Here is a 23591-nt window from a genome sequence, read left to right as displayed (position 1 = left end):
CTGTCTGTTATATTATTACAAACTATGTAATAATATTTTATTTTCAGACAAAAATCCTGGGTAGTAAATATAACCAGTACTTATCAATGATCATGTATAAAAAGGAAACAAAAAATCACGCATTTTCCTGGGTTGAATCAGTACCTACAATGTATACTAATACATATTCATTTAAACAAAGATATAAAAATCATATATAACAAACCTTAACAAATAATCAAGTATGTTCCTGGGTAGAACCAGTACTTACAATGCATACTAATATATATTCATTAAAATAAAGACATAAAAACATTAACAAATAATCAAGTATTTTCCTGGGTTGAACCAGTCCTTACAATGTATACTAATACATATTCATTTAAATAAAGACATAGAAGCATATAAAAACATTTACAAATAATCAAGTATTTTCCTGGGTTGAACCAGTACTTACAATGTATACTAATACATATTCATTTAAATAAAGACATAAAAGCATATAAAAACATTTACAGATAATCAAGTATTTTCCTGGGTTGAACCAGTACTTACAATGTATACTAATACATATTCAGTTAAACAAAGACATAAAAGCATATAAAAAAACATATAAGAAATATCAGCCGGACTAGGGCTCTACATAGGGCCTGCCGCCAGGCGAGCTGCACGAGCCTTGGCCAGGTTTCGGATCTTTGCTCGAACCTGCTCAAAGCCCAAACGGCCCTTGGTCGCCCGGTTGTAGTTTCGTCTCACGACTTCGATGCCTATACTCTTGCCTGACAAGGACGTCGAGACAATGTCCTCTGCGAATACCATGTTTATGGCAAGTTCGTCCGCCTCCGTAATCATATTTCTCATTCGCCTCTCAGGCCTGGGTGATGGCAAAGCCACCAGAGGGACCACTCGAGCCACCACAGGGACCGGCGGAGCCACCAGAGGGACATCCTCGTCGGAGGAGGCGGAGGTGACGGCCTCAAACGGGACGTATTCCGAGTCCGAACTGGACGACCTCGACAGGGAGCTGGACGACGTAGACGCTCTGGACGACATTGACGAACTCGACGACCTGGGCGCTCGGGACGATCTCGACGACCTAGACGGCCTGGACGATCTGGACAGGTCGGACGACCTGGACGAATTGGACAGGTCGGACGCCCTGGATGACGGCCTAGACGAACCTTACAACCTTAACCTGACAGACGTGGGTGCCGGTGAAATGGCGGCCTGCATGGCGGGCGTCTCCTCCATGATGGCCGGCGTCTCAACCCCGTCGTCCTCTGGCTCGCTCCACTGTTGAAAAAGAATAAAACACGTGTATATTCGATATCATTAAAAAAAATGTATCTATATATGAATATTCACCTTTATATATATTTGTTATAAAAATCTATATGCCGTCATGTGTCTGAGCAACACTTCTTTGTCAATATTGAAACTATTTAAGAAGTATAATACAAGTAATTAAAACAGGCAATTCACTTACGATATACACTCCCTGTGTATTTGCTCTTATGCCTTTCTCGACCGCCCACTCTATCCACTGAATGGCCGTCATCGATGCCTCCGATGCATCTATCGTCCACAACTGTAATAAAAAAGTAAACACTTGTATAATGGATATCATATAAGCGCGTTGCAACGCTTTTGAATATTTAGATGTTTAAAATGTCAAAAGATGCATAAAATAACTATTTTAGAGAATGGTAAATGTTCAGTATTACTGTTTCTTCAAAAATATCATTACAACAACGCAACTTTGCGAATGTGAATTTTTTGTTTTGTTTATATTGTCCAAACTGTGAAAAGGTCCCTTTAAAGTGCGTAGTGTTTAGAAATTATGACGACATCAGATCTCACACCGACCGCGGGATTGTATTACGTCATACCTGAATAATTTTTACGCCAACTCACATGTGTATGTCTCCTAAAGTGGATTTTTCGAATACCATGCGTGCTATCATTCTTAGCGTAAGTTTATCTATATTGTTGAAGTTTCGTATATATTGTTATTTGAGTATACTAGCACCTGACTGACAAAGCCAACATAAGTAAATTTCAAATAAGAATTCAACACTGATTTCACTTATAGAAAATAAACAAGAGACTCGTGAGCAGGTCAAAGTCTAGGTTGCTCCGATAAATAACATTCGAAATTCAGCGAAATAGCTTTATATAAAAAATAAATGGCTAGTTTCTGTGTTTGATATATCGGCACGTTACGTTCACAATATATAAGATACTGGCGTCTGTTTGAGTCCGTGTCCCGGGATTCGGACCGGCTGTGGATGGCTTACTTTGTATGTGAGGTATTTTACGGTTCTCGGACTCTCCTTCCGATTATTTTTGGGAAGTCAGTCTAGCAGCGCGTTTAGCGGCTATCTTCCTGGTGCGTGTTTTTGCCCTCGTCCTTGCCTCAATGAAGGCAAACGTCTGGCGTATTTCTTCCTCAAGGAGCTGATGTATATAATAGAAATCAATAGTATCACTTACTTGTTCTAAACTAAATGACAGGGACTGCTACACAAGGTTTTATGACATAAATGAGATAAATGCTGACAGGGATCCAAATTAATGCAAAATTGGAACTACAAAACTATGCGATGTACTTAGTGGTCTTGGATGGGTGCTCGGCTGGATGGTTTAATATTTGTCTTATGTGTTTAATATACGAACTGTTTTCAAACTGAATATGTCTTTATAAATGATCATTCCATCTGCACCACGATGATGATATGATACTGATAAAAGTATCATCACCATATTCTTAACCGTCATTAGCCTATTCACCAATACCATTATTATGCTTCGATATCACTAGCATTGCAAACATTAGTAGCACATTTAGTTGCTCACCCGATTGTCTTTCAATGTGGGCGAAAGCGTCTTCTTCTTAAACTCCACGCGCACTTCAAACGCGCAGTTGTCTTTGCTCATCCTTATGTTGCCTTTTGGGGCGGTAGGAGGTTTTGAAAGGTTCCCTCTCCTTGTTCCTGGGTATCAGATAAAAAACAATCAAAATATATTAGGTCAAATGTTTATAATTCTGTTTCTATAAAGTATGAACAATTAAAGAGTATGTGTTTCACTGTTGACTTGTGTTCATGCATGATATATATAATGAGGCTGTCCCCCTTTTAGTATGCCATATTCCATGCCAATTTAAGCCTTATATTATTAATGACATGTATTATTGAATTTAAAGTGCGCTGTCAAATACAAAGAAAAGGATTTAAATTGATAATATTAGATTTACATTACAAACATGTAAGCATGTGTGTACCCGTTATTTTCGTGCATGGGTCTCTTGAGTAGACCAGTATCGGCCCCTCCACCTTGCACACCTACCAGTCTTGTTTTGGGCACTAAGGACAAGAGCTGGACAAAGTGAACAACTATACATCAATCTGAAAAAGGTTGTTTTTGCAAAATTAAAATAATAATATGAACCACGGACAAATGCTTGATCTGCATCATATTTATATTTGCAATTGGTAATGTTTACAATATGACTAACTTCTCCTCCAAAACTGTCAACTGCAGTTTTTTGGGAAGAGCTGCCTTCCCAGACCTCTCCACAAAACCCCGTCTCTTCCCATCCTGCATAATGGTCCGGCTCTAAGATGAATAAAATATCACTTGAAATAATGAATGAGTAAAAGGTATCCCTCCTCTGAATGGTAACAGTATAGTAACATGCCATTTCCTTTCAATAAACAATATCGATTGTCAGCTTCTTCTCTAAGCAGATCCTTCATTGTAGCAACCATATGGTTTCCACTCAGTGTTTGAAGTGGATGCATGGTGTCAATGCAAAAATCCCCTGGGGGAATCAAAATGTATTTACAAAATGTAGCATTGTAATTCAGCAGTGTTTAATCAGGGTAATTTAACAGTAAAAAAGAAAACTTTGCCAAGAAAACATTAGTTGTGATTTGTACAAAATTTTTAATTTGAAATGTACTATTTAAGTTTTAACAAAGCTTAATATTAATGTGAAACTGATATAATGTTTTACCTCTCTTTCGCACTGAACCGGAATTCTGGAAACATGCGGAGATACGTTAAATATATGTTGGACTAGCCTTGAAATTTGACAAGCAAACGCTATGTAATTTTTGTTCTTTTAGCCAAGAACGCCAAAAGTATTACAAGCATGCTCAGACGGCAAACCTCAGCCCTTGCAGATACCTGTCAATCATTATGGATGGCATGGGCCAGGACAAGACAATCCTTCCACATTATCTGAAGGATGCACTGATTGCATAACCTCTTGAAGGTGAAGGTTAATCTCGTGGGTTTCATTGTCCATGGATATGGTGCCTATATATATATACACCATTTAGTGGGCTCATGGCAGTTCCTGTGCTATATGTGGTCAAATTGTATGATAAACCTGAACAAAGTGTAGTGCCAGTGACATCCGGTGCCACGCCCCCCTGCAGAGTGGTACCCGGCTTGCGTCGTTCATGTGACGGGACCATGCCGCTCGGGCGGTCCGGGCATGGTTGCTCGAGTGAGAGACATTTGGAATTAACTTTTAGAAAACGTAAATGCCTGTGGAAATGGCCCCAGGACCATTCAACAAGTCAAAGAAAAGTGGCGAAACATGGTAAATTTAGAATTAGTATGTCTTTCATTAGAAATTTATATAAAATAGACAATTTCCATTTAACGAGTGAAAATGATTTAACGTACGACAAAATTAAGCACTTAGGAATATATTTCGCGGTGGTGGGCTCGAACCCTCGACTGCCTTAGTAATAACACGTTTTTTTTTCAATTCATAGATCTACAATTCACCTATCAATGCCAGAATATCGAAGAATTTCAAAAGGCGAAATGAAATGTATCCATTTATGTTATATTTATTTTAGACAAAACACGCAAAATCAGAGGTTTCAAAGGAGCGGAACCATGCTGCCGCTACGGGGGGAGGACGGCCATTGCCAGAGATGTCACAAACCTCGCAGGCGGGGGCGAGTCTCTTCACCAACTCGGCCTCGTTCCATGGCATCGTGGACGACGCAGATACCCTCATCGGTTTGTTCAAATTCGATACTGTTTTAAGATAAAAGTAATACAAATGAAAAATATTCCCGATATTTCCTCTTCATAAATCAATATTTTTACCTAGTTGCAATAATTCAACTCTCATTATAACCCAAAGGGTTGCTCCGCCATAGCAAAATCATCAAAGGCTCTGTTTATATCGACTATATCTTTACCATACCCAAAGATAACAAATACCAGTATGAAAAAATAATCGAATAATCCAAACGATTTCTTCTCTTACCTTGTGCTATTCATTATCCATTGTCGTTGATAAATTAGATCCTTTCCAATCATTTTCGAAACAATATCAGTTACACTCCTAACACATTCCCGCGTTTCTAATAAATCCAAATCGTTGTAGCGGCTACTCCTCCATCGCCGAGTTTCCTGAGTCTGCCCATGCTGGATATTATTACTTCGGTGTGGCGGAAACCGTTCAAGACAGTAAGTACAAACACTTAAAAACTCCATGCTTTAAATTTCAAGCAACAAAATACGACTGTCCACTTCGACATCCACAGTCTAAATGACGTTGACGAACACAACGACTGTTCCAAAAATGTTTGGGTGAACTCAATGTTAATGCTTTTGACATGTGCATTGTGAAAAAAAATGTTCCTTGGTTATAATTATATCAAAGATGCATAAATATTCGCCACTTATACGTGTGATGCACACATATGTTTGAAAATGCGGTTTAATCAGTTCAATGCTATTCAAATGAATATGTGTATTTTATTCTTCACATAATTTACCCGTGTTATTAATGAGCGATTCCATAGAGACACCATGTTGGTGCAATGTGTAGGGGTCCAATGAGGGGAAGCTATTGCCTTTTTTTCGTAATAGATAAAAATTTGTTTAATTTAATTTCCAGATACGTCGAGAACCAAGGAAAAAACTACCGGTAAGTTCTTTCATCAAAATTACTAAAAGTCTATACAGTATTATGTACGAAATAATTATTTTTTATTTGTAAATTTTAACTCGTCTCTACGTCGCTTCGTCTGTAGGCCTTTTTAACACAGCAAACCCGCTGTCTACGTGACAACGTGCGTGACCTAAAATAATAATAAGTCTTAAATTATATATTTTACAAAATAAAAAAAGTGTAATGCAATATTTGAATACGCGTTAATCAATTGATAATTTATATATAGGTCTATCAGTATATTTAAAGCAACAATGAAGTGGCAATAATAAATAATAATTGAATATAACATACACATACTAACACAAAAAAATGTAAGAACTTCCACGGTTCGAACCAATGATAAATTAATCAAAAAAGTATTGAGCCTACTGCAATACCAACTGCGCTATTCACACTGGCTAGAGTTATGATGTATTGTACAATCTAAATGGATACGGTATGTTGTAAAAATATCATTTTGAATATCCACACAGAAATAAAAAAAACACATAAACTAACAGCTCATTAATGTGTCCATTATTGCTACTTTAACTTTAGATTTAAATAATTATGGCTAGTAATTGTCATGTGCTTTTTTAATATTATTGTAAACACACAGACGAATATTCTTTAAATATGAGATAAACTTACATACAATTTTCAAACAACAGCATATATTACACAATAAATAATGTTTTCAAATTATCGTTATAGTCTTGTTATTCTCTGACACTATTCTACGACCAACCAAAGTTTCTTTCATTCACTAATCCAGTGGCAGTGAAAAACAATACGTGACGTGTTTCTCAATCAGGTTTAAATAAATAATGTTCAAAAAAATATAGTCAGTGACGATTGTGCGAAAACATAATATAAATAAATCTATATTGTGTAAAGGCTCTTACCTCAAGTTCGGCATCCATTCCATAAGTTTTTAACTTTCAAACGAAATCAAACACACATGTACACAAATATCTCACGCACAAATGCAAATCAATTTTTCGCAGAAAATTATGACGTAATGAAAATGACGATTTGCCAATGACGTCGTCGATGTCATTTGTGCTGGTTTTCTCATGGCTCGATGCATATGTATTAAACCATCCACTTTGGTTTCTTGAAGTCACGATAAGGCAAAAGCCGATCAATGTGCACAGATTTTGGTTGTTTGTTTGGAGAAGTGCGAACCAGGTAAACCATGTCATCAATGCGCTTCTCAATCATAAATGGCCCAATCCATCTACTATTTAATTTGCTACAAACGCCAACTCTACTTGTCGGGTCGTGCATCCACACTGCTGATTTCTCTGGTAGGTCCCTGAATTGAGCCTTTCGGTCATAATACTTCTTTCGGTATGTTGAATGTTTTTTTCAAGTGTTCCCGAGCTATGTCATGCGCTTTTTCAATGTTCATACGCTGTATAAGCGAATATTCCTCTATGGTTTGAGCACTCTTCTCAGCTACTCCAGTTTCCAGTTCACATGGAAGAGCAACATTTCTCCCGAACACCATTACATTTGGTGACAGCGAAGTCGTAGAATGTGGCGTTGCCCTATATGCCACCATTACTTGTGGGAGTAAACTGTCCCAACTAGTTTGGTTTTTACTGCAGTATGCTGAAAGCATCTTCGTGATCGTCCGAGTTGCTATCTCGACGGTACCATTTGTCTGGGGTCTGAAACTAGTGGTTCTAGTTTTGTTGATTTTTAATAATTCACACAGGTCCTTTAAAAACGTGGACTCAAAATGTGTACCTTGATCAGTATGTATTTCCAACGGGGTGCCGAACCTACAAATGAATTGGTCAAGAAAAACATTTCCTACCCTTTCCGCTTCTTGGCTTTGCAATGGAAAAGCTTCGGTCCATTTTGTGAACTCATCAACCAGCACTAGAACATGCCGATTGCCAATTTCAGTCGTTGGCAATGGACCAAGTATATCCATTGACACACGTTCCATTGGCCCACCCGTGGTTTGATTTCCCAATGGTGCCCTATTTGTGGTCCGACTTGGCTTTCTAGAAGCACAAACATCACAGGTTTGACAGTATTGCTCAACATCAATATAAAGAAGTGAAACTCCAGCTGCTGGAGCAGTATTGAATTCTCATTATAAACAATTAGTTGGTCCTTTATTTTAGGCAAGTGACCGACAGCCCAAACAGTACAAAACAGCAAATTACAAACCAACATAACACAAAATATAAATAAAGCTGGGGTCACCGCCTTGGAACGGTCAATGCAAAGCATTGGGGGTTGAAACCGGTTATAGAGCGTTCAACCTCACACTTGGCCAAGCAATATTCATAAAAAATTAAAGTGTAAATAACATATAACGTCATAGCATTGTAACTCAAATAAAACACTAATAAAAGAGAATTGAAACGCATTCAATTTAATTACAATTTAATTACTCAATGGTATTGAAGATACCAGAGCAACAGATTTACAACTTTTTGACGAACGATCAAATGAAACAACAAACAAGCCGCATCCCAGGCCAGTTAAAGTGTTATTGTACTTTTGCAAGAGTGCTTTTGAACCCAACATGAGCAGATGTTGGTATGTCATGGCAAAGACACAGAAGATCTTTCCGTAGTGACACTGGTACAACAAGTTGAATCTTGACATCGGCGTCGTTTGTAAAATTTCTGCAGAGAAGTTCTCCTTGAAGTTCAAGACTTTCCCATTGTATCCACAAAGATTTTAATTTCGGCGATTCACCCAGGATATCTTTCCATTCGGGTATTGTGTTTGAGTTTTGTTTAGCACGTAAGATGGGGCCAATGTTGTCATCTTTTAGTTGTTCCGCTTGGACCGTCGCTGACTCCCAGTTTTGAAGCAAAAACGGAGTTTGGTCCACTGATTTGGATTTAACTGTCACCGCCCTTACTGACTGACTTGAATGTTCCAAGTTACACTGTTCCAGGTCGCTTATTTCACCGATCTCTTCGGGACTCGCTAAATAACGGACACATACTTTACACGGCTTTCTGGACAACGCATCGGCATTGGAGTGGCTCTTTCCCTTTCGGTGCACAATCTCAAGGTCGTAAGAACATAGTTCCTGTAGCCATCTAGCCATTTGTCCGGTTGGCAATTTTAGGTTTTTCATCAAGCTGACTGCAGAATTATCAGTACGGAGAAGTACACGTTGACCGTATAGGTATGTGTGAAACTTCTTCAAGGCAACGACAACAGCAAGAAGCTCTTTCCGCGTAACACAATATGCCCTTTCATGCACATTTAGTGTCTTGCTCATGTATGCAATGACACGCTTTTTTGCCTTCGTCATCCATTTGGGAAAGTACAGCACCCGTGGCAAATTCACTTGCGTCCGTGTCTAGTATGAACTGCTTCCCTAGTTGTGTGTAACTCAGTATTGGACTTGAAACGAGCTTCTGTTGCAAAGCCGTGAATGCTGTTTGACAATCGCTATCCCAAAGGAATTTTGCTTTCTTTTCGCATAACGTGTGCAGTGGCTTGCTATATGTGCAAAATCTTGGACAAATCGTCTGTAGTATGAACAAAGTCCTAAAAAGCTTCGTAGGATTTTTTTTTGCAGGATCTGTCGAAACACCCTCTTCAGAAACTATATGTCCAATGTACGAAACTTGCTTTTGAAAGAGAACACACTTCGATGCTTTCAGTTTTAGCTTTGCAGCTTTTAATCGCCCCAGCACGTGCTCAAGTCTATCAATCCCTTGTTCAAATGACATGGCCGGCACAATAATGTCGTCCATGTAAACGAGGCATTCTTCCCACTGAAGCCCTCTCATAACGTTTTCCATAAGACGTTCAAAGGTAGACGGGGCATTTGCAAGGCCGAAGGGCATGACCGTGAAGTGATAAAGTCCAGAGCCTGTCGCGAAAGCAGTTTTCTCCTTGTCAGCCGGGTCAAGCGCAACTTGCCAAAATCCTGAATTAAGATCCATACAAGAGTACCATTTAGAGTTAGCCAGAGCGTCTAGACATTCATCGACTTTTATTGTGCAATCGTTCAACCGTCGATAATCCACACAAAATCGTGTTGAACCATCCTTCTTGCTTATCAGGACAACAGGCGATGCCCAACTACTTTCTGATGGTTCAATTACACCTTTGGCCAACATGCGTTCTATCTCGTCCTTTTCTACTGGTCGCTTTCCTAGTGGTTGTCTCCGCGGTGCCTGGCGAGTGGGTGCAGCTGTTCCTGTATTGATTCGGTGTTGGACTAGGTCAGTGTGTCCAAGGTCGTCAGTTGACTTTGCAAACACGCTTTCATACTTAAGAAGTAAATCTGCTAATTGGTCTATTTGATGCTTTTCAAAATCGGTACTGCTTCGATCAAGTAAGTCTTGTAGATGGTCTGGTAATCGTCTAGACTCCCTTGCATTAATTCGACTACAGCTAAAGGTGTTACTGATTGATGCTTCTGTTACGTCAAAGGCGAGGATTGTTGGAAATTGGCGATTTCTTCGTCCATTGCACTAGAATGGTTTGTCGCTAAAATGAGAAATAAAAATTTATTGCAATTTAGTATGGACAACGTATTGAAAAACATATCATACAATTTTCAAACAAAGCATACCTTGCTCTTCTTGTTCATCGTGTAACTCGCCAAGGTTTCGTTTTGCTGATAAAAATGCGATAAAACAGGTCAATAGATTGTATTAAAATTCATCAAATATTTCCTTTTGTATGGCTTGTTAATATAGTGTTCCTAAGTAACGAAAAATCGTTAATTTACTAGTATGGTTCATACTTGTTCTACATACTTAATCTGTTGACATTTTTCCAAAAAAAAATAACCTTCCCGGCAATGTGAGTTTTCAGTCTATTTATAGTATGCAAATCTTGAACTTGGCATAGCAGGATTCCATCTGGGCTTTAAAAAGTTGTAGCCACTAACTTTCGCCAAATTCAAACAGTTGTTGCCACACTGGGGCTTCCTTGGGGCAACGAAGATCATGTTATTATAATACAAACACAAACTGGGCATTTTACAGAATGTTTAATAAATTAATTTAATAACGGTATTATTAATATTAAATAACAGCACGTTTAACAATTTTCGAATTACTTATATTTAACAATGTATTCAACATTATCAGTAATTTGGGCAATCAATCATGATATAATGCACCAATGTACCATAAAAGATTAAAAAAGTCTTACCCAATGCAAGCTTTGTGTTCATGTCATAAACTCTGCCATGGCATCGCTGTTGTGACATGTGGTTTTCATGTGATAAAAAATCATCAAAATAACAGTGTTCACACCGAAAATCCTGATTGTCGGTGGTAATTTTATTCCTATGTAAATCCACACTTTTCGTTGGAACGTTTTTTGAAAATTTAACTTTAATGTTTCGTTTTGTATTCCGAATTATATTCACGCTTGAGACAGGTAAGTTTATGGTGGCCCTCTGTATCTGCCTCACACAGACTTTCATTACACATGTCAGTCACACTCTCTTTTAACTCGAAACATGTCCTGAAATTCAACTTTCTCAGCAAGAAGTTCTTGTCTATATTTCATACAACTTATATGGCATCTGTCCTGGAGTTTGATGATCTGCAAACAACGATGTGGCAAGGTTCTATTGAAAAAATACAAAGTTGGGGTTAAATATTACACTACAAAGCAAGGTAACACGTTTCCTCAGTTTTGATGTTCAATAGACCGTTTACCTTCTCCGGAGATGCCCGTATCTGCATCCTCGCAGATTCCGTGGAAGGACGAGCTTTGGTAAAAAAAAAAACAGCCACGGCCTTCGAGGACTGGCTCATCTCATGTAGAGGGGACCACCACCTGTCGCCGCTCTGTCAACTTTCCACATACAGATTACAGTCTTTGTGCTTTTCGACTACAGTACACAGTCCTTGAATCTCAGTGACTTCAGCATAATTCATTGTATATATTTGGGGAAAAAATATGAATGTGTGTGATATCATGAATCAGCAAGGCAATCAATAGGGCACTGTGTGGTGTTTCTGAAAAGCTGAATGCCAGTGCTCAGTTTTAACGGAATCCAGCCATTTTAGAAAAAAAACAATAGGAAAATCTCAAAAGAGATCACAGAAACATCGACATTGACAAACAAAGACAGTTCTCTTTGACAGGTACTAGTACCTCAACATTTAAACGCATCGCTTACAGTTTCAAACCAGTGGCAATAAAACCTTTACTTAACAGTTCATTATGATTTTGTGATTATGAATATTGACATTTATGAGATAACAGTTTTACATTTCTAATTTTTTATGCAGACAATATTTTTAAGCTTCTGTATTTAAAGTGGTGTACACTGATGAAATTATTTTATCTCATAAGAAGTTAAAAGTAACATTCCTATTAAATCTAAACCGTTCAAGCAATTGCATATTCGACAATTTATCAAAGCCATCTGAGCGTTCACGAAAATTTCTTCTAGGCATTATGCAATAAAATTGACAAAACACTATCACATAATATGTAAATGAAGATCTAATTCACACACAAAGGTCAAAATCGCACATTTTGATTAAATATTCCTTATTTGGTAAGGGTTCTACCGTACTGAAATGGATTCTCAAAATGTCTTGATGTAATTGTTCTCAATTATCAGGCACAACCCTTCACTTATACCTTTTCTTTAAGTTGTACAACCATCCATAAACACAATTTATTTGGCGGGGGATATTAGCGAATTTGCTTGTTAATTAATATATGGTTAACATTACGCATTAGTATTTGTCCACTACCGAAGAAACCGGAGGGGATTTATGGTTTGCGCTGTGTGTGTCACACTTTTCTGGATCCTGCGATAATTTTAACAGTTGTTCATATTTTTCACGAAACTTAAAACATGAATAGATGGCAATATGCGGATTATGCACGTCATTTTGTTTTGTTCCTACGTCAAGAATTCTGATTGCTATGGCAACAAATAGACTAGAAATATTGCTGAAAATGGTGGATACTGCGAATAAACAATTATAACGCGATATGTTAACAAAATATACATAACAAACAAGTTTGAACGCGAACGTCCATCGGAAACGGTTTGTTTACAAAAAACTACCTCGTTTTTCAGTTGACAGTTGTATGTCTGGATCGCTCTGACGCTTCTTGTCTAATCGGCCACTCTGATTGGTCGATCATTGGCGCTTGCAATGACGTGTAGAATGAGGTTAAATACGGGGTATAACTTTATTTGCATACGGCTGTGTTGAGTTAGTCGTTTGGTTGTTTATTTTATAACAAATGCAACGAAAATTCGTAACAAAACAAGTATGTTTTCACATAAAAAAGGAAAATATTAAGGTGATTATCAAATTGTTTTTTTTAATTTTGGCGAAAACATAATTTAAACATTTGAACAAATAAACAATTCAATGTAACTTAATTTCGGTTGACTTACTTCATGACATGGTTCTCCAAGTATTGTTTGAATACATCTCTATTTGAACAATCGGTCTCCGATATTACTGACATGGCTCCCGCTCTCGCTCCATCCATTAGCTCACCATTCATCCCTTTGCCTACATATCGTATTGTAAAATTTTAAAACCATATTAAATATGAGTTACTATGAAATTTTCATAAAATATCTTATTAAACATTACCAAAAACTCATTCATTACAAATGTTAGTCATTTGAAATAATTGCCTGCAGTGCCTCATATAATTAATTTAATGTATGGGCTCCACAAGGAAAATTTCAAGAAGTTTTGTTGGTAAACATAACATTGTGAAAACAAGAACTTTGAAACATTACGCTAAAAACAATTTTTAGCAAAGTTTATTATGTACAGACTGGAGTAGTTTTATGAACGGCGATATTGCCTCTGTAGCATGGGATAATTTTAAATGTTTATTTTTGTCAGTATTAGACAATATTGCACCTGTTAAGGAGGTTAGAATTAAACAGCGGACAGAGCCGTGGATTACTTCTGACATTCTTAACTCTATCAACGAAAGAGATAAAGCTTTTCGTTTATTTAAACAGGACAAACCTGATGTGAATTATGATAATTTCAAAAACTTGAAATATAGTACTGCAAATATGATTCATGCTGCTAAGAAAAATTAGTTAACTGATATATTCACGGAGGCCGAAAGCCTTCTATTTGGTCATTTTCCCAAAATATTATATTAAAGTCATCCGCCCATTAAAATTTAAAAGTCAGGCTGCTATTGCAGCAAAGGAAGCCATTTAAGTGTGCAGAGCAACTTCACAGGCTCCAAAGCTTAACACGATAGAGGACTGGGAGGCCGGGTGGAAACTGGCGGAGACGGTAGTAACCGTGGAAACAAAAGCACCCGATACCATGTCACGACCAGCGGGTCCCACTTCTAAGGTAGAAGCGTATATACCCCTACGAAGCCGGCCATGCTCCCCACATGAAGAAGACTCCCTGTCCCTTTACCAAAAAAGGAACCTAACCATTTATATACTGCCACGCCAATCAAGGAACCGGTTTTCGCAACGTAGTCACCAATACCTGCGCAAGACGAGGAGACATCTCTCCCAGAGACGCCTTTGCTGGAGGAATGAACCAAGCCCATGTAGGAGGAGCACATCCTTAAGCACATGACCCTCCACCTCTTGACATGGGAATATATGCCACTGGTTCCTCCGGCTAAGCGGAACTGGGACCGGTTGTACGTTTACAAGTCCCAATGTATGCCTTGGACTTGCAACGAAAGGACTGGCGACTCATGAGTCCTAAAAAGAAGTTAGCTATGGCCAATCACATGGCCAACTTACCAGATTCAGTAGATGGATTTACAGTCACCGATCCAGATGAGATGATGGATAAATATTTAACAGTCTTTCCGAAATACCATCGGTCCTCGGATTTTTCCGATAATAATTTGGAAAATCCGGAAATGATTCTAATATTTTCGGACATCGTGTCTCAAGTTTCAAGGCAAAAGTGGGAATTTACTGAGTTTTTCATGAATACTCCGATCATGTAAAGCATTTTTTCATTGGTTGCATTTCTTGAATGACGTAAGTGCATATACGGTAGATTGACAAGATTGAGACTGCATCGTCGATGCAAATTACACACAACGTCATCACTATATGCGTACATTTGCAAAGGGAGAGAATCGATATCATGTACTTTTGGTTCCAGTTTTATCCTATTAATTCGTAAGCAAGCCGGGCATTAACACGGGTCGATCTGATCTTCCAGTAATCTGTCAACTGCTATACATGAGTTCAAAGCAAACTGTCAATATCTGCACGGGAGTTCGAAGGAAAACAGAGTAACCCGATATTATTTTTTTTTGGTGATTTCGTTTTCATTTTATTTTTTGATATCTTAAAATGTTTTAAATCAAATTTAGGTGAAGGAGCCAAACCAAACTCTCTCATTATGATCAAACTCGGCACTGCAGATACTACAGCTTATGACCCTTTAGCCACTTTAGACAAGTGGCTGAACTTGGGATTGACTTTAAGACTGGTATACTATTATAAGGTATGCTAGCCTACAACAGCTTAGCAAAAAATTAAGTATTTTATGCTCATGATACAGGGGGGTGATTATCGTCGACTAAATTATCAGCGCCCACCCAAGCGATGCAGAAGATAAGTCAGAGGATGTGACTTCAGAAGAGGATTCAGACATCCAGGATGAAGAAACACGTGCTAAAGCAATTTTGAATGAATAAATGCATGATTTGTATATTAAAATAATTTTAAAAATCACATCTTTGTCTTTCGTCGTCATTTTTTCCTTTTTGGGCCTGAAATGATCAGTCCGGGTCGGAAATGGCTGCATGATTATAGGACATCATGGCCGGCAATAAAGTATAATTTTGGAAAGGACTGTAAATACAGTTATCGTAGGATCCAGGAAAGTGTGACAGACAGACTCGCAGAGCGGTGAAACCGGTAGGGGACAATAATTACTATTTAATAGTGTTGTTTAACATAACCTTGCGCAATTAATCGGTTTTCTTGTTACATATGTCATTGTTACAGCCTGATGGCTAGATGAGGTATTTATCTTAATGAATTTAATCCTATTTTTCTCATTTTATCAAAGTCAACTGACTTGTCAAGTGGCATTCGTATCCGCCTTCTTGTTTGAAATCTGGCTGGGTATTTTCTAAACCGGCGTTTCAGTTCGAATTTTTGTCATATAAACCCCTCTTTGGTGTCATTTTATTCATGAACTATTTTTTTTCTAAGTAATGCCACATTATAAATTGTAATTTATTGAATAATTTCATCAGAAACAAAATTTTTGCTTAAATATTCATTTTAGATTGCCTTAGTCATTTTTGTAACCTTTGTTTTCATTGGTAAGTATTTTATAACGTGCACAACGTTTGGCAGATCTCTCTATATTCTCTCTCGCTCTACTCTCTATTAAAAGGCGAACGTCACAAGGCGGGGGAATTCAAATTCCTAAATCCAAACAGTAAACATCATACACTAAAAATAATATTTCAACTTAACAAGAAATTTTACAATCCAACCAGTCTAAGGGTGAGCCTTACCACGTTAAATTTTATATTTAAAGCTGTTGTTGTTTTTTGCCTGGTGATCGAACGAGAAGAAATAAAGTAACATTATCGTTAACCTTATAAGTGTTACGTTTATTACGTTTATTATTTATAATCCCAAAAATCGAAACAAACGTGGAAACACAATTTGCCATCCCGACGAAGTATTACAGTATTCGTCCATTTCGACAAACGCGATTTTTTTTAATTTTAAAGCGCAAACAAGACGGAGTTCTACCTTGTAACCACGATATTTTCTTATCAGCATAGATAAAATATTACTTAAATTTACTATGCCAAATATGTTTCGTGGCTTTAATGGTGACTGTCAGAGTGTGAAATGTTTGTCAAAATGTATGCCTCATCTGATTTAACTTCCTTTCAATTTTAATTATAGTTAATTTGTTTCAAAGTGTTTGAATTTATATATCAGAAATTTAACTAGCCAAAATTACATTTCGCTATAAAAAGTCAGACTATTGTAGTAATTGTTTGAAGATTTATGTAAACAATGTTTTAGCCGAATCGTTTTTAGCCAAATGTGGCAGCAAAATGAAAGTATAATTACTTGTTGTTATTGTATACTTAATTATGTTTTAGGTAACTTTCCCTTTTTTGGGATTCTCACTGCTACAGCCACTTTAATTCTACTGATCATTGTTCAAAAAGCGTTTAATTTATTAAGTAGCATATCACTGTTAATACTTGTCTTTGCATTTGTGGAAGACATTTTACGCTGTTTTTGTTTCAAAAATAGATTGTTTAGTACTGTTAATTTTAAATATGTGAACATTTTTCACTTTTTTCAGATTTCCCACACATCCTCAAAATGTGCTGAAGTTTAAAAGGCATTTTTTTAGAAAGTGCTCCTTGTCAAACAACGTGGGTGTCATTGATGGCACATTGGTGTTAATCGTGGCACCATCAGACCAAGAGGAGGCCTTTGTTTGTCGAAAAGGATTCCACGCCATGAATTGTCAGGCAGTATCGTCACCAGACTTGATGGAATATTTGTTTGTTTTATCAAATACTTGGTTTCATTTCGTTATGCTTTGTTTTTACATGTAAAATCATTGTCACGTTGACTGTGTAATTACCAAAGGCACTGCAGGTAATGTCGTGTCAGTAATATCTGGTTTTGCGTGTTTACAGATATTATTTACCTTGTGGCATGAAAATTCGAATAACATTTATTCAATGAAACAGCTCTCCTTTATTTTTTTTACAATTAAATAGATTCCTGGATGCTGTTGCTCGTTTGGCGGGTTCTACACATGATGCAGCGATATTTGAGAATTCCCGGTTGAAGGTTAAAACTATGAAGACAATTTAACTTGAATTAAATTTGTTCACAAATGCCAGTGAGTAGTAGTAAACATACTGTACATGATGCTTTATGATTAAATTGTTTTCGACGCCAATTAATGTCTGAAGAAACTTCTTTTTTTATTGATTATCCCCTGCTAAAGTCCGACTGATGTTTCTGCATTGTCTGTATTTCCGTCCATCCGTCATACTTTATCCCTAAGGAGCTGTTTCGACTGTTTCCGTAAATGCTTCTCTGTATGTATGTCTTTGTCTATTCATGGCTTGATCTTTTTTACCAAATTATTCACAGGATTACCTTGACAACCATGATGGGTTGATACTTTTTGGGGACAGTGGTTATGCCCTCAAAAGGTATCTGCTGACACCCATGCCAGTCCCCCGCAACAAGTAGGAACACATGTACAACAGACGGCATCGACAGGGTCGCTTGTGCATCGAGCGAACATTTGGTCTTCTCAAGTCTAGATTCAGGTAGACGGAAATATTAAATTATCATTTACACATTTGTAAATCCAACCAAGTTTGGAAGTAAATGTTGCACTCTAAGATCCGTCTGGTTGCGGTAAAGACGCTTTCGTGGAAAGTGTCATTTCAGACGACAACAGCTACCTGAAAAATGGCTGAAATGCTATGCGAATGCCAACATTGATTTGTTTCGGTCATTTGTTAATATGTGATATGTTAATATATTTATCTATTCATACTTAACTGATATAGTTAAGCGTTAGTATTTCACGAGCCGAAGTCGAACATCAACGTCCATGCGCATGCAATCATAGCGCCGTATGAAACACAAACCGTATAACATTTCTTGAGACTATTATATAGAGTTTATGTATAACAAAAATGTGCAGAGCTTATTGTTATTCCTTCATTTTCAGAAATGAACAATTCGCATTCCGGCAGAGGGGTTGCGGACATCCGATGAAAGCCCCAGACACGGTAACGATGTCGATCATCGAAACAATGAAGGACACGCCGTCCTTCAGTGGGATTCCGGGTGCCTCTACATCCGAAACCACCATCGGTATGTCACCACCCGTATTCTAAATTATTTATATAAATAACTCCACTGCAATTGCAACTTATTGTATTAATACAACACAAAATAGGTAATACCTAAATCATAAACCACTCTCAAGACTTGCACTGTTAAGTGCGTAATTTTTCTGTGCCAGGCTACATACATGTATCTAACTGACGACAGAAATGTTCGATGTGCGGTGTGAATATAAATTTAGTTTTAGTGCAGATTCGTTCATACGATGCAAAGACACTATTTTATTTTACGGATAATTTCGGCTTTGAGGACTGGGTGAGTCATGTAAATATCGAATATAATATATATTTTTTATAAACAACTGGTAGCAAGATGAGTTGCAGATACTTGGTCAGTGAAAAATGCCCATATTATCACTTTAAAAGTGGAAATTCTTGATTTGTGATCATGCGAATCTTTGTATTAAAATGTGAAAAACCATCTTGACCGTAGGCGATGACACATAGTAAAGTTACGCCAAGGAAAGTGAATAAAAGTGAGACCTGTGCTGTGTGTAAAGATGAAATTAAAACTGGAAATGGCAGGCGGTTGGATTTTGTTTGTTGTTGAAATATGGAGGAATTTATATTGTCGATGGCTTGATTTGTCGCGCTTGTGAAAAAAGAGTAATTCTCGATTAGAGTGTATCAGACTTCACAAGAGCCTGTCAAACAGATTTACATCTATTATGTTCAAAACGTGCTTCAACTGATTCCTTCGACACGGGTGAAAATAGAAAACATTTGATTAATCCTTTTTTCGGTTTCAGGAGAAAACGCAGGTTCTTCTCCTAAAGCATGTTCGAAACAGAAAGTTCAATTTTCTGAACTTTTCTCAGTTTTCCAAGAAAGCTTTGAATTTTCTTATTTTGCAGACTCAGGAATGCCTGAAGATTATACATATATACCAATATCAACACCAGTTGTAAAAAACAATTGATTTACAATATCTTTCTCATGTTATCAAAATATGTGTTGACCCTATTTCTTCTTCAAAAAAGAGTGAGTGTAATTGTATATTGCAAGAAAACTGACAAAAGAACAACAAAAATTAGACCGATCTAAGAAATATGAAGAAGAATCTCATCTACTGCATAGTTTCATCAATAACTTTTAAAAAAGATTATCTGACCAACAATGCATTTAATGAGCCAGCTACCTTTACGGTCAAAACAGCAATGAGTTAAGTGTCTCTTTAGTCATGATGGCATGAAATGCTGCATGGAAAATGCAGTCATTAAACAAATAACAAATAATTGCATGTTTTTAAAAAATCCGATATATAAAGGGAGCGGAAAAATGCTGCCGCTACGGGGGGAGGACCGCCATTGACAGAAATGTCACAGACCTCGCAGGCGATTGCATCGTTTCCTGGCGTCGTGGACGACGCAGATACTGTGATTGGTATCTTTAATATTGTTTTAAGATTAAAGTAATACAAATGAAAAAAGTCCCTAAATTTCATCGTCATAAATCAATATATTACCATACCAAAAGATAATTAATACCTGTATGAAAAAATTATCGAATAATCCAAACGATTTTCTACTGTAGCGTACCTCAATACATTTCAATACACGAAATGACGTCATTATTCAAGCGAAATTCTCCAGTTAAACTCTTTTACAATGTAACTAAACGGTAAAACAAGCATAAAATACAAAGAAAATTTGTTGGATTCGGTGGAATACCGATGTTAAACGGATCTTTTCACGCTTTGGTAAATTGACAAAATTGAAAAAAGTTGTTTCAGATTCGCAAATTTTCGTTTTAGTTATGCTATTTGTGAGGAAACAGTAATACTGAACATTTACCATGGTCTAATATAGCCATTATTTGCATCTTTTGACGATTTTAAAACCTAAAAGTTATAAAGCGTTGCAACGCGAAACGATTGAATAATTTGGAGAGTTCTGTTTGTGTCGTTAAATTTTGTGAAACTACGAAGATTGCTTATATAAGGTATAAAATACGTCCAGTATGTGTTCTCGGCGGAATAGCTCAGTAGGCTAAAGCGTTTTTACTTCAGGACTCCAGGGGTCACTGGTTCGAAACCTGGTCCGGGCAATGTTCTTTTCCTTTTTTTAATTTTATTCTTGATTTTTTACTGGAGCTTTTACGATCCAATGTTTACATTTATCGATATAAAGCATTCAATGAATAAGTTAAAAAATGCCAAAATCTGTGAAAAGACCCCTTTAATTGACTCGTGATCATACACAAAATCTGATAATCTTAATATAATTATATAAATCTGATAATCTTAATATAATTATCTAAAAATAGAAAAAGTAGTTCCCAAAATGTGTTATTTTCACCGGTGAAAATAACAATTTGTTTATATCACTGCTTTTATTTCACTGCAGAAATGTCATAGAATAATCAAAAGAAGAGTTTTATTTATTCGGGCAACATCGTCTGTTACAGTATTGAAATAGTTTCGTTCATGTATACTGTCGGGACATCCGCGTGTTTCTGTACTGATTCGTTCGTACGACACATAGACACAATTTAGTTTGTGCGACAAATAGTCATATCCCGTATTCCAAACGGGGTAAAAATAACCTATGATTTAAATTGTGTTGTTTTCTGTTTTTCTATTGAATTTGAGGGAATGAGGTTTCTCAACATACAGTTTCACGTGTTATAAGTCAAGTTACGCAAGAGCTGACTAAGCCTGAAATTCTAAGACATTTCATAAGTCTTCCAATAGTATTGGGAGAAATCTGTACTAAAAAGTATGCAAGTAGATTGTAAAATATAGGATTACATACTTCATTTAATTATCAAAACTAGTTTAAGTCTAAATATAAAACAAAATATTACATAAACAACTTTCTTATAAAATCTAGTCCAGTATCTCATTTACAAGATTTTATTCATTTTATTATAATGACAACACAAACAAATATCAGCAAAACCAGTTCTTTTTTAGATATTAAAATAAATTTAATATTCCATTCTATTCATCAGAAAGTTATTGTATCCGAAATCGGTATAGAAACGCCTTTTGTAATTCAAAAAGTTGATGCTACTTTTAACATTTATTAATAAAATTTGGTAATTCAACATTACTTCGAAAATATATGCTGATAATAACAATGTTTTGCATATCTACATCGATCAACGCGACATTATTGTGCAGTAGGTGTCTAATGAGATCGGGAATAGTCTGTCCACAGGTGGTTAGCGTGTGGCTATGATATTAATTAGTGAAAACATCATTTTGAATGATAAATAATAATTAACTCGGGCGAGATTCCTCCGGATGTCGGAGGGTAGTATGTCGCTCACCACCAGCAACAATAAACAACCATACATGTCTTGGTTCTGTCCCAACGATTCGAGACCCCGGATGTATGTTTCCATTTTGTCGTAGACAAATCTCAGACTGCTTACCCTAGAATTGGGCAGTTGGAGTGTTAGTAAGGCTTGCATCGTGGTATGAATGATCCGTAACGTTCTCGCAATAAATCAACCGCGCGCATGTACTTCGCGTTCGTGAGTGCAAACCCTTGAACTGTCAGTGCGGCTGTGCCTTTTAGCCGATCTTTGAGGTATCCAAACTTTTGTACATCCGTCAGGTTAATGTTGCTATGAATAGAGGTGTCAAACGAATCCCAGAACGGCTGCCACTGTAATAAATCTCAATAAAACTGTGGTAATGTCAGTTACGGCAATTAGCTGAATTGTGTATTCGAGCTACTGGTCACAGGAAAAGGTTGTCCACTGTTGTTCGATGAATTTTCGTTTCTGTACTGCTTATCTTGTGGCTGTGCTTCACATCTCTATGTTGGTTCAACTAGAGCATATTTGCTGGTAGAGTGTTGGAGTAGATATTGCCGGAATTTGCGCAGTTTGACTTCTAGGTCGAATGTGTATTCTTCGGATACCAGCATCTCGTCCGGTGTAGATTCGACGTCGGTAAGCGAAACAATCTTCTCGTTTAGACTCTGATGACTGCTTACTTTGTTCTGTAGTGCTTCGATGGTAGACTCGTATTGTAACATGTCATCTTTTTTTGCTTCTGCCAATTTTTCAATAAATCGCTCATTGATTTTCTTAAAACCGAGACGCTGGCTCAGTTGCTTTTCTAGATCGTTGATTCTCGTCATGGTTTTCGTCACGGCACCAAAATGTGGGGAAGAATGAACTTTACCGGTACGCAGTTGTTTACCACTAGTGCGCATGCCCGAAACACATTTAGCAGGTGCGCGTTTTGTTGCTAAGAATAGGATAAACAAAAATTGACCGCCATTTTGTTTTATCGAGTCGAATGAATAAGCGGTGGTTTAGAGGCGGCAGCCCCCGATACTAAGGAAATATATAGGATAATAAGGATTTATAAAAGAATTTTACTTACTTAGTCATTAAAAAGATCGAGACTGGTGTCTGCGTTTTGATAATTTTCGCTTGACACCGGCTCGAGCGGCTTCCGACTCTGACAGTTATATACGCGTGTTATTAAACGCAGGAACGTGTGCAATTTGTCCGGAACCTGCGGGTATTTTTTCTAATCACATATTCAAACAAATATCTGTCGTATAGTTGCTTGTGGGTGCCTGATTATGGCAAGTTTTTTTTACAGTGTGCCTGGTGCTTTCCACAAGGTTTGTGCAGGCAACGGTTTCTGGGTTTTTAAACTCTTTGGAATGGTTAACTGTTAAATGGGTATAACCCTCTTTTTCCAATGAGCTGTAGGCTTTCCAACACAGTCACTAATTATCTGAGTTTTATGTATTTCTTGATAAGAGGAATTAGTGTCTGCGCGGACCTGTCTTCCACTATT

The 23591-nt window shown here is 37.2% G+C and overlaps 1 long non-coding RNA gene across 3 annotated transcripts; it reads right to left on the bottom strand.

The window, feature by feature from the left end:
• Nucleotides 1-37: 37 nt before the first annotated feature.
• LOC127875334 (uncharacterized) lies at nucleotides 38-8036 on the bottom strand. 3 transcript variants are annotated; one of them, XR_008047372.1, is made up of 8 exons: nucleotides 6853-8036; nucleotides 5276-6095; nucleotides 3497-5040; nucleotides 3263-3386; nucleotides 2836-2972; nucleotides 2277-2436; nucleotides 1466-1567; nucleotides 38-1272 (listed from the first exon to the last, which is right to left on the bottom strand). It is a non-coding gene; the product is annotated as an uncharacterized LOC127875334 (long non-coding RNA). The 3 variants fall into 3 exon arrangements; XR_008047371.1 differs by having other exon boundaries at nucleotides 3263-3344; nucleotides 6853-8035; XR_008047370.1 differs by having other exon boundaries at nucleotides 3263-5040; nucleotides 6853-8035.
• Nucleotides 8037-23591: the final 15555 nt, after the last annotated feature.

Source organism: Dreissena polymorpha, chromosome 3 (genome assembly GCF_020536995.1).
Source record: "Dreissena polymorpha isolate Duluth1 chromosome 3, UMN_Dpol_1.0, whole genome shotgun sequence".
Taxonomy (NCBI): domain Eukaryota; kingdom Metazoa; phylum Mollusca; class Bivalvia; order Myida; family Dreissenidae; genus Dreissena; species Dreissena polymorpha.
This window is presented reverse-complemented; position numbering and strand designations above follow the sequence as displayed.